This window comes from Carassius auratus, chromosome 9 (genome assembly GCF_003368295.1).
Source record: "Carassius auratus strain Wakin chromosome 9, ASM336829v1, whole genome shotgun sequence".
NCBI classification, from domain to species: Eukaryota; Metazoa; Chordata; class Actinopteri; order Cypriniformes; family Cyprinidae; genus Carassius; species Carassius auratus.
Window position 1 is genome coordinate 2,054,011 of NC_039251.1, and position 12,827 is coordinate 2,066,837.

Here is a 12,827-nt window from a genome sequence, read left to right on the forward strand (position 1 = left end):
TGGACCTCACTGACATTCATCATGAAAAAACTAACCAAAATAAAAAAAAATGTCTCTTTTAGAAAAAATTAAGGGGATAGTTCACCCAAAAAAGAAAATTCCTTCTTCATTTACTTCAATTTATTTGTCACACAACATAGTCCAATGTGAAGTGGAATGATTCACGGTCCACAAATGAATGAATACAAATTTGAATTTAAAATAACTTAAGAAAAAAAAATACAACTCAGAAATTAACAAACCACTGAGACATTTGTCAAAATGTGTTATTGTCTTCTTCTGTGCTTTTGTTTTGGGTTTTTAATGACATTAGGGTGAGTAAAAGAAAAATAATTTTACTTTTTTGGGTGAACTATCCCTTTAAAAATAACTTTTGAACCATCTTTTGACATTCATTTGGTGATGTCTAATTTGCCTAAAATAAATGGGGAGTCCACGCTCTAAGCCATGGGCATGAGTCAGTGGAGGGCACGTAAACCCCCAGTTTTCCTGTTCTTTGAAGTGGCAACACTGGTCAAAACAAAATGAACCTTCCCACGACAAACCAGCCCCATCACCAGCTCCTGAATGGCCTTTCCGTTAGTTTCACGGAAACTTTAGCATGAAAACGTTAGACTTGCTTTGTGATAACATCGACAGGGCTGTAAAACGATGGGTATTACTCTGGGGTTCAAAGAAAGTCTAGACATGATGGGCCTCCACTTTAATAATCCACCATCATGACCAACCTTAACATGCGTTCAACCACTTATTTATTCAGACGATGCCAATTTCTAAAATAAATGTAAATTGATACAAACAAAAGCACTCTTAAAATGAATAGTTAAAAATACAACTTAAAAGGCAAATGTAGTTCAAAAAAGTGGTTGTTATATGTATCATAGTCTAAGTTTTTTAAATATTTACATGATGCTCTTTAAAAAGACAAGGGAAAGTAAACAGTGTCTGGTTAGGCCCAACCAGAATGTCAAACACGAGTTCTGCTCAGTGTTCCTGGTTTGACAATAATTGTTAGTTTTAACCACGAGCTTTCAAATACAAAATACCAAAACAGTCATCAACACTCAAAATTCAGCTAAAACACAAAATGACAACACGAAACGTTCAATATCTTCAATTACCCCAGTTTGTTTCTATTTTTCTTATTTAAAACGAAGATAAATTGAAACTTTGTGAAACGTAGTAGCACATATAGGCCTACCTTTCCGTGTCGCGTTTAAAAAAACTGAATCGTCCAAAAATGAATTGACAATAACATGCTTTAAAATTAACAATTAATTTTAACACAACTATAACAGCCAAAAAAGGCATTTATATATTTGTCTTACAGTAATTTAAGACTTTTAAGTTTTGAATTAACCTGGAGGTAAATAAGTCTAGTAGTACTGTTTTACATATTTGGCGCCTCCTAGCGACAAGGAGATGAATTGATGCAATTATTTTTTGAAAGGTGTCATAGTAAACTTGACAGAACTGTCATACTAAATATGCAGTTAACAAATTAACTTTAATAAATTAATTAAAAAAATAGTGTATCATAATTTCCAATAAGGTTATGTTTTCTTATTTTTCAAATTCATTTATACAGTATATTAATTATGGCTTATTTCTTTATGGTTTTATTAAATTCATATTACTGCATTATGTTACTCATACTCAGTTACTCGAGTATTATGCATTTATATTCAGAACTCTAGATAATTCCATTTGTACTCATATTCCATTGACGTAGTATATTAACTTAATTTTAAGTAAAAGGTACATTTTGTTATATTTAAGTATATATATATATATATATATATATATATATATATATATATATATATATATATATATATATATATAAATATATGTGCAAGGAGTTTTGTTAAGTATTTCTTCTATTTTCATGATGTTCTTTTTCAAGAGCTGGTATTTTCAAAATAATAATAATAATAATAATAATAATAATTTCCTTAACTCTGTTGTTTCTGCTAGAAGGATAATAAACCACAACCAATGTCTCTATTATATCCTCCTACTGCATTTTGTAGGTCATGTCAAAGTGACCTAGTCCTGAACTAATTTCACCTTAGGTAGGGGAAATATTTGACCATATGTAGGCTAGATAATGACATAATGAATAAAAACAGTTCGACATTTGTTGATCAGACACTAAATCATTCCATGATGCTGCAAGAGGATGTAAGTATCTAGTATATAAACTCACAAAATTGGCTTCTTTACTTCTCCATTGCATGCTCTGTACTTTGCGGTTGAAGATTATTATTCTCAGATTGTCGTCTATTTTGTTAGAATTTTAGCAGAATACATTCAGTTTGGATATTGTTTTATTAATATATTGTTTTATCAATTTTTAATATTTCCTCTTAATTTTCATAGCTGAGGTCATATTAATGCCAAAACTTCTGGGGCCTGTACCATGAAGCTAGATTAGCTGACTAGCCAGTTAAGTTTCAGGTTAGTTTGCACCAATCCTGGGTTTTAGGTAACACGTAAGTGGAAGTGCACTGCACGGCTAACCTGCTCCGGGGCAGGTTATGTTCTGGGTTAGAGATCTCAAACTGATGTTGGACCAAGTGACACATGTCTGACACAAAGTCACTCCAGTTTATCTTGATTAATGGTAATTACGAAGTCATTTTATGATTTATATAATTCTTGTGATTCATATCACAATATTATTATTATTTATCTTTTACACAAAAGCAATTTTAGTTTAACAGTTATTATAAATTGTTTATTTTAAATAAATATGAATGTATACAGATCATGTAATTTAAATAAGCTGTAGCATCAAGAGATTGCACTATTTAAAAAATAAGAAATCTGACCTTAAATGTTCGATTCTCTATCACTATATATTTTCAAATGTATAAACTTAACAAGTTTGGAAAGTTAACAAGTTAACAATTTTCACTTGTCACTGCACTGATAGAGCAAGATTATTTATTTTATTTGTCCTCCTTCATTTTTCATATGACGTTTAAATTTGTCATATTCTTCAATCTCTTAACCTCTAGCAGTAGCAAAACCTTTAGTTTTGAATCTTGCTGGGTCTCTCGCGAGAAGTAAATCAAACTTGCTTTGTGTTGCAAGGCTCGTGATTGGGTGTTCGCCAGTGTTGTCACACATTCAAGTGCACGTGCTCCACAAACTCAGGATCAAAGTCTGAGTTGACTAAGAAAGTTGATGAACAGCGTCATGGTACCAACAAAGCCAGATTGGAGAGATTTGGTTTTGTCAACTCAAGACTAATCATGTAACTGAATTTGTTCAGCTATCAAGTACAGGCCCCTGGACTGAATTTGTGTACCACTAGATGGCGTTATCTCCATTGGTCCTTTGTTGCTTTTACCACAGACACATGAAGATACCCTGAGAAAATGTGAATATATTCCTACAGATGTTAATCAATTGCAAGCATCCAGATGGAGTTTCTCTACCTTATATGCTATATTAACATACATTCAAAACTTAAATGTACAACATGCACAAACAATGTCTTTGTTTTTTTTTTTTTTTTTTATACAGCATTTGATGCATGCTTGAATGTCACAGCAGTCATGTTTAGAAAGTTAAATGCTTGGTTTGGGGCTATGAGTCAGGAAACTAATGCTAACAGACATTTTAAGAACGCTCAAGATCCCTTTTAGAGATGAAATTTTGCAAAGTCAGCCCCCATGCATTTCAGAAGGCCTTTTGATAAGTCTTGATAAGTTTTACAAGACCTGTCATGGAACCTTCATATAATTCAATTCATCACTTAACTCAAGAGACCTGTTTGATGTAAAATGGTTCTTTTTTTTACTTTATTTGAGGAATTAACTTTTAAAGAAATAATTTTCAAAGCTGCACTTCCAGCCGCCTACTCAGCATAGCCTCCAACCAAATGTCTTATTCAATGTCATTTAGCAGTCATAATGTACTTCTTGAAAAACATAGCTATAAAATAATTTGCATATGCAATGTCTTTTGTAAGTGAAAAAAATAAGTTTAATTTAGCTCTTTTATTTTTTATTCCTTTACTTTCTATACAATGTCTCTTAAGCCTTATCTGTTCAGTGAGAGGTTAATTGGAGAAGTTAAAAAACAGTTTAGACTATTTAGGTTATAAAATACATTAATAGCCTATATTGTTTGTAAGCTGTGACTTATAGATGATTTGGAATTATTTTGAAAGTGTAGTGTCTGAATCATCTTTAATTAGTTGCAAATAGGCTGTTTTCCCATCTATTTATTCATTTAAGTAATTGTATACATTTGTAAATATTTAGTAATCCAGCTTGGAAAAAACCCATCACAGCTACTGAACCAATCCAACACACGATCCTTCTCCACTTTTCCACTAGGTGTCGTTGTATTGTGTTAAAAGTTTGGCAAAACACATTATTACTGAAAAAATATATATTAAATCAGACTGATGGGTTTTATAGTGGTTGGAAACCAGCTGAACTACCAGATAAACCACTTGAGGTCAGCATGGCTTAGCTGGGAGACCATCTGGAACCAGTTAAGACCAACAAGCTGGCTTTGGTTGTTTTAAACTGTTTTTATTTTATTTTTATTTTTTTTCAGCTGGAATAATGGGCATCAACCACCAAAAAGAAAACATTAAGATTTTAAGGTATATCAATAAATTGCAAGAAACAAACAAACACACACACACACACACACAGACACCGTTTGAAAATTTTAATTGCTGCTTCAACATTTACATTTAATCATTTTGCAGATGCTTTTATCCAAACGACTTACAAATGAAGACAATGGAAGCAATCATATCAACTAAAAAGCAATGATATGCAAGTACATGTAGCAAAACGTTTTTTTTATTATTATATAATACATTTAAATAAAACAGATAGAATGGAAAAAGAATAGAAGCTAGTGTTAGTTTTTAGAAGTAGTTTACTATAGTTTTGATTTATTTTATTATTAAGAAAAGTAGTAAATACATAGAGTGCAAGTCTAAAAGGGGCAAGTTACTTTAAAAGGAATAGAATTAGAATAGAGAGTGCTAGAGTTCGAGGGTCAAATAAAGATGGAAGAGATGTGTTTTAGCCGATTCTTGAAGATGGCAACAGCGTTGGGCAGGTCGTTCAGAAGGGAACATTTAATGTACAGTCAGTGAAAGTGATTTTGTGCCAACATTTTTATTTATTCATTCTTAAATCATTCACAATATACAGTTCATTGCACTTTTAGACTATATTTAATAAAAAAAAATAAAAAAATTGAGTGGAAAAGTGAAATACGCTGGAAAAAATCCTGGGATGATATTTTAACAGTGGAAAGTATGAGTTAATAACACATGAGGTAGGCTATATGAATAGCCTTTAAAGGAGCAGGTTTAAAAAAGAAAGAAAGAAAGAAAGAAAGAAAGACAGAAAGAAAGAAAGAAAGAAAGAAAGAAAGAAAGTTGTTTAAACTGCTCAAAGATTCACTCAGAACCATATAAAATATTCTTATGCAAAGGTTTTGCAAATTTCCAATGAAACTCTAAAGCAAACCCTTCTTAAGCTTCCATTACCTTGGTTTGATGTAACCCGGCCCATCTGGGGAAGAGAGTGGCCCAAAACTCAAAGAACTGGGGGGAGAAGTGAAGATAGAGGAGGGCAGATCGGACTGAAAACAAATCACGCCAACAGATCTCGCGCCGCACATCACATCTGACGATTCGACAAACTTGCTTTGGGTACATTTCTGTCGTGTTGACGGCTAAATCACTTTTTAATGTTCGAGTAACTAGTCTTTTGAAGTCGCGAGATGATGGATCGTCATAGTTTGCGAGATGCAACTGTAGCGCTTCGTCGTCCGCGAATGATTTAGTTTTTCCTTAAACATTTGCTTTTGCACTACGAAATAATTCGCTGATGGAGTTTCGTGCCACACTTCAAGGCACTTTTAGCATTTTCGTTTTTAAGTACAATAACGTTGTTTTCGGATGCACGCTGGACAACTGAGCAACTGACTAACTTTACAGCATCAAAACAGGTAAATATGTATTTCGTTATGATTTACTCTTAAGTTAGCAAATACAGTGTGCATGCAGCTTTTATGGGAACAGTTTGCATTTCATTTTAACTCACAATTGTTTTAAATGTCGCGACGTCAACTTGCTGTATTGGAATGTGTCATATGCTACAATATAGCCATGCTGACAAGAAAAGGGATTAGCAGTTTAGTTTTCACTAGTTATATTTAGTGACTTGAACAATCTCAAACTTCAATCAAGTGTCCCAGGTAGGGATGGGAATCGTAAAGAATTTGAGTTTCCGATTCAGATTCTTCTGAACGGTTCCGGTTCTTAAAGATTCGTTCTCGTGCCTTTAGCCATTCTTAACAATCTGCCGCCAAATGACTTGATGATCTGAGATTTGGATATAAGAAATCCAAAACAGACTTATGCATTCCAAATAGCCCTAATTATCCTAAATATATAGCTACCTTCACGTTGGCGCTTAACTACTGAAGATTGAGTTTTCTTTAGCCTTAGATACAACATAACAGTACATCAGTAGCCTAACAGCTGATTTATTTCCAGTCCAAACACGACAAAAGTGTGATTTAGAAAGTGAATCAGATTGATTAATTAAACGAGCGATTTATAAACTCACAACAGTTATTTGTTCGGGAATTAAGCCTCACTTATCGCGTTGTTTGTTTTTAAATCATGAGTTATTCGTTCAGGATCAGACTAGGATTTTGATTCACTTCAAAAGAACCGGTTCATAAGAGTCGTTGGCAGTCAGGCTACGATGGGCTGTACGTTTAAGATGTTAAAGATTACTTAAAGGTATAGAAATGTAGAAAACAATGTTGGTGAACCCAGTGTCATTAAAATAATTCAGTTCTGGTTTAGAATAATGTAACCGGTTTTCAATAATAAACAGTTCCCGCTGTTCCCTTAAAATGTAGTCTGTTTTTAAATGCCATAGGGCATAGTTAGTTTTTCCAAGTGAGTTCCCAAAGAAGATTTTTAAATATATATTATGTATGCCTATAATTTAACAAGCACAACATTTCTTTGGCTTTCTTTGGTTTTTCTGTTGAAACACAAGCTCAAGTAACTAGTTTCCAGTAACTTTATAGTACAAAAATAATAAGGTGTTATCTAAATTTCACTTTGTTTGTTTAAAGGATTGGCAAAAAAAAAGTGCGGCAAGAGTGTGCCTTGTTTTCCTGAAAAACAGAAAAGTGTGTGCATGTGTTAAATTTAATGTGATGCCCAGTTGAGAGCATTAGCATAAGAATAAAAGGTCTTAGTGAATTTACCATTGTGTAGAATGAGAAGCGCCAGCAGTCAGAGGCAAAGCGAGTGAATGGATTCAAAAAGAAAAAAGAAAACGAAAAAAAGATGGTGCATTCAGATTATTCAGCCTGGTTTGGGCTACGGTCATCAGCTTCAGAAACATGGGTCGACCGTGTCACTTTCATCTTCCCTTCCTTGCAGCTCTGCACATTTTCACACATTTCTCTCTTGTCCTGCTGCCTAAATCAGGGCTGTACAGCTTTGGAATTCCGCGGGAGATTTTAACAAACGCTCATAAAGGGGGAGGACGAGACAAGACAATGTGATGACATTGAAGGAAAAGATTTTAGAATTCCCTCTGCACTTAGGATGGAATACATCAGGGACATTTTGTAAAGATTTATTTAAAAAAAAAAAAAATTATTGTCATATTCTTGAGAATACAGATGCAGTTATTGTACTTCCTCGGCAAACTAAATGAATTAATTCTCAAGTGAAAAAGGCGTAACTCTTTGGAATCTCAAAGAGCTGAACTAGACCTAGACTTTGTATCTTGGTCAACACTGTGTCTCAGGCAAGACCTTGAATCTCTTTATCACCAAGCAAGAGTGCCTGAAGTACACTTGTGCCCCAAAGTGAATTGATGAGACTTTAATAGCCATTAAAAGTGCTGTGAAAGACAGCTGTGTTTCAAGTTAGTACGCCGTGTTTCTAGTGTCGTTCTGAATTGAAGATGAGGGCAGTGTGGTGAGAAAACAGAGATGTGAGAAGTGGTAGCTGCTTACATTAATTTGCCCTCTCAAAGGCTGTTCTTTGAAACCCATCTCCTTGGCTTTGGCCCGTAGGACACGGGACAATCCCTGCATTTTAGTAGCTGGTGTCAGACACCCCTCCAGACATCTGCCTCATTCTCTCACAAGTGTCTAGGGTTAATTAGGATCACATCACATCCGGTTTATGAGTGTGGATGGAGTCTTTCAGAGTTTTTTCTCCCTCGTTCTCTCATGCAACTATCAGGGCATTGTTAAGTTTGTACCAATTTCATCAAAGAAACCCATGAAAAAAAAATGCATATTATAAGAGTTTACAAAGCCATTAAATAGCATATGGCAAATCAGCGAAAGGCCAGGGTTTGATTGATTGACCTCATTAGTCACTAGCAACTTTTGCCAAGCTTAAAGGAAATAAGGCCCATTACAGAGAGTCCTGGTGCCTCAGAAGAAATAGCAAGTTTTCATTTTGAGGAACTAGTTGATCTTTTAAATATGCTGGAGACTCGCCATATGTGTTATTTTTAATAATGCATCAATGCATTTTTATATGAATTCCAGATCCCAGTGGATTTGGAAAAAGTTGTTGGTGTGGGCTAATGCATGCTCATGTGTGCGGGTAAAGAAAGTACATGGGCAAGAACGCCGTTCACCTTCCTCTGAGGCCTGTTAAGTTGTAAACCTTCTACTTTGTTCTCCTTTGCATTTTTTCCCCGCTCTCATACGTGCACGGTTTCATTTCCTTTGTGCTGTGGGCTGGCGAGCCACCGTTTAAAGAACAGCTGGAAAATGAACAGTTGAAATGTATACTGTTTACATTTAGTTATATTTGACTTGCCATAGCTGTGACTCTATACACAGTGAACGGCTAACGTTTCCCAAACCACACGTCCACCTGTGATTCATGCAAAAACCTCCAGACACAGTGTGCGGAGGACGGACCTACATTTATTTTATGAGCTGACCATGAATAAACATCATACTCAACCAAAATTACAAGTCTGTATTTGAATTTTAGATGAGGTGTAGTAACAGATGAGTACGTTGGAATATCCATAGAACATAAAAACAAGCAGTGGTACTGGGAATTATATGTATAGATAATGGTCAGAGTGAGTTCAGTGGTTCTCAGACTGCATAGGAGTTTCCCACGACTCAATATAGTCCTTTTTCCCTTTGGAATTATTAAGCTTTTTCAATGTTATTTCTAATGTATGATCTATATAAAATGTTATATGGGAGCAATCAAAGTCCATGCACCACACTGATATTCTTGCACTAAAAAAAGTCCAAAGAATACAAATATAGATTATACTTGTTATACAGATTGTGAATATTGTAGTTTAATTCTTGTTGTAGTGCAACTAGTGTAGCCCAATTCTCAAGCAAGTGACTCTGAATCAATACTACTTCTTAGTAAATTGTGGAAACAGTGTAGATTGATTCCCAGTCAAATGACTCTTATTTTTCTGTTCTTGTTAGTTAATCAGAAACATAAAATGCAGTTAGTGTGGACTGACTCCCAAAAATGATTGACTAATGTAGGGCTGCTTGATTTTTTGCGATTATTGGATTTTCATAATCGTTGGAGGCCAAAATCGAAATCGAACCATTTTTTTATTAATTGCACAGTCCTACTCTGAGTCAATTCTTTTTAGTAAATTAAACACACACAGCTTACTAATCAGTGTTGCTATCGATTGGTTATTCACATGATGAAGAGTCATTTAACGTACACATTTTGTATTTTGTCAGTTAAATTAAACATGTTTTAGGTTTTTCTTTTTTTCTTTGTGTGTTTATGAAATATTGAGGCCAGTTTTTATATTTGTGCTGTCTAAAAATTCGGAAACAACTAATTTAAAGTGTTTTTTATTCATTTATTACTGAAATTATCTCACTATTTATCAGTGAAATTACATTTCTTTTTTCTGAATACTTCTTGAAGCTACTAAAAGAATCATTGATGAAGCTGTTAAGGAACTGGAATTGTGAAGATGAATAAAAAATCCAGAACAGGAATCGATAAATTCTTCACAAATCCCATCACTGTCTTGAATTTTTTTTGGATTTGATCAAAGGTGGTACTTATCCTGAAAAGTTTGTGAACCACTGAGTTGGTAGAACTTTTACTTGCAATCCTTCTCAACAAGGGAGGAAGGAATCTAAACCTGTGTGTGTGTCAGGATAGGCCTTATGTGCAGCGGCTTACTATCAAGTCAACAGCCAGCGTTAAATCAAAGTGCCGTGTGACACTGTGGCCTCTGAGGGTTACCTTTGATGTGCTAGTTAATTAATTCCTGAAGGGCTGCTGACAGGCTATCCAGTTCTCCATTATGGGAACCTCTTCACAGCAGCTGCCTGTATCGTTATTACAGTTATTCTATCATCTTCACCGTCGCAGTTTACCCTCTCACTGTCACAGGCTCAAACAATAGCACACTGTTCCAAGTGTTTGTTGTCAAGAGCTAATCGGATGCAGAAACCCAGTCTGAATTGCAGAGGCCACCGGCGGTTCGCCGTGGTAGTCTTCTGTTTCCGGAATTATTGGAAACGGAGAAGTCGTTGCAAGGGAGTTGTGATTTATCAGGCGGCCTCCCAACTCCTGACCAGACTTGCCAGGAATGGAGTGGGCAGATAGATCAGTCTCATTGCGTTCCATAGGATGAGCAGGGAGATCCAAAGAGGAGTGCTGAATCCCCGCCAGGCCACAGACTCCTTTCCGACAGACTGGAAGACGAGCTGGATGTGTTGAGCAAGGAGAAGCCATGTGGTAATCTTTAGCAATCAGCCCGCTCTGTTTTCCCCTGACACACATGTCCACTCCCGCTCGTGGCCTCTCCCTGAACGCCGCGCTCGCTGTGGAATTCTCAGACTACACTGTGCTGGATAAGGATCATGTGTGTCCCTGTCATCATCTCGCAATTCCCAGTGTAGCTTAAATATATGACTCCCCCCACACTGGGATCTTTAGAACAGTGTGTCTCGAAGATTAATAACATTTATGAAAGGGGAGGGGAACGGGAAATTCTGTCATTATTTTGCGCATAGCAATGCTAAGTTTTGGTCTACTCAAAACAATAGAGGGCTGAAGCAGTGAATCCTGAAAGCTGGAAACGAGTGAACATCAATAATGGGTTATTGGTTACATGGTCTGTGGTTAACATAAGCTCAAGATATTTTCACAGCGACATAAAATACGTCAGTAATTCCACGCTCCTGATTTTTATTACAAATTTTTGTGTCTTGAAAAAGGCCATGGCTAACAAGTGGCTAAATGGGATTACAGAGGTTGTCTGGGATGGTTTTTGTGCTTGCGCTCATTCAAACGATTCCAACTCATACTTTCCAGCTTTTAGATTTTAAATAAGGATCATAGGATTTGTCAGAAGCTTAGTGGTGGTAACATTGAAATCATTCGACGGTGGTGTAATTCGTTCGTAGAATAGATTTAGCGTTTTTCAGTACGTCTGGCTTCAAAATTCATAAAAGTTATGTTCATTTGTGAAGATTACATTGATGATCAAAACATGGAAGAATCATAAACTTTTGTTGGTCACACACAAAGACTTTTTCTACAGTAATCCAAAAGCCAGTAGAAAAGTCCTATTGGCTTTTTGCGAAGGAAACCAGAGTGATGCAAACTTACATAATGGCCTACACAAATTCATTTGGAAAATTCATGTTTCAAATTGATATTTATAATAGTGCCGACAATAAACTATAGGTCTCTAATTGGCCAGCAGGTTATCACAGCCAGCTCACAGATGGATGGAGTGTCAGGGTGTAAAGCAGCTGGTAAAGTTAATAGGAATCCACACAAACACTATCACACGTTACAGATACCAGTGTGTCTCCACCCTCCGGACCCCTGCACAGCTGACAGACCACTGACTTGCAAAACAGACAACAACAAAAAAGCTGTAAAATAGGCTCACACATGCCGACACCATGAAGACCTCATCAGAGAAACCAAGATAACAGAGAAGCCTCAAACTTTGAACTGAGGAGATGCGTGGACCTCAGGGTTCAGGGATGACTTTATATAGGAGAATGATGGACTGATATTTTCAAGACAGGACTGTGCATGTAGCTCATAAACCAAACAGTGAAATGATCACTTGGATAGTTCTAACTCTAGGTTCTGTTCAGATTATTTATTAAAATGAAACAATACATTTAATACGAACAATATGAACAAATAAATAATAAATGGAAAATCTCTGTATTTTATCATTGCCTTTTTTTCTTTTCTTTTCTTTTATTTGTTGCAATTTTATAAAAGCATGCATCACAGGGATTTTGTTTATGTATTTAGACTGAATATTTATGGAGGATCATATTTATAAAAAAAAATATATAATATATATATATAATATATAATATATATATATATATATATATAAAATAAATGAATAAAAAGTTAAAATAAAAAATTAGAGTTAAGAAAAATATAAAGTTTAAAATAAACGAGAAAATAATTAATAAAGGGAAAGTAATACAAAGATCATATGAGTACTTAGTAATTTAGGATTGTATTTGTTTTGTGAAGTCATTTCTTTCTTTATTTTAATTTATGCAGGTTAAGGCCTCCATAGTTACCGACCAATTTAAATAAATAAATAAATAATTTAACCCTTGTTAAAATGCATTGGCTGTTTAAAAACATGCATTATCACAAAAACAGCCATGTGCTGGTTGTTCAGTTGGCATTCATTATAATTACGTAATGATATTTACCCGTAATGATACCGAACACCCTCAAGCTGCCAAGCCAAAGTGTACAATAAAATACGTCCCAT

The 12,827-nt window shown here is 35.1% G+C and overlaps 1 protein-coding gene across 2 annotated transcripts in view; it reads left to right on the plus strand.

Annotated features, from left to right (window-relative positions):
* The first annotated feature begins 5,585 nt into the window (after positions 1–5,585).
* The window catches only part of LOC113108178 (zinc finger protein GLI2-like), a 72,380-nt gene continuing 65,138 nt past the window's right edge, over positions 5,586–12,827 (plus strand). For both annotated transcript variants that reach the window (XM_026271037.1, XM_026271036.1), the window contains exon 1: positions 5,586–5,997. The gene's annotated coding sequence lies outside the window, so the exon portion shown is untranslated. The remainder of the gene's footprint in view (positions 5,998–12,827) is intronic.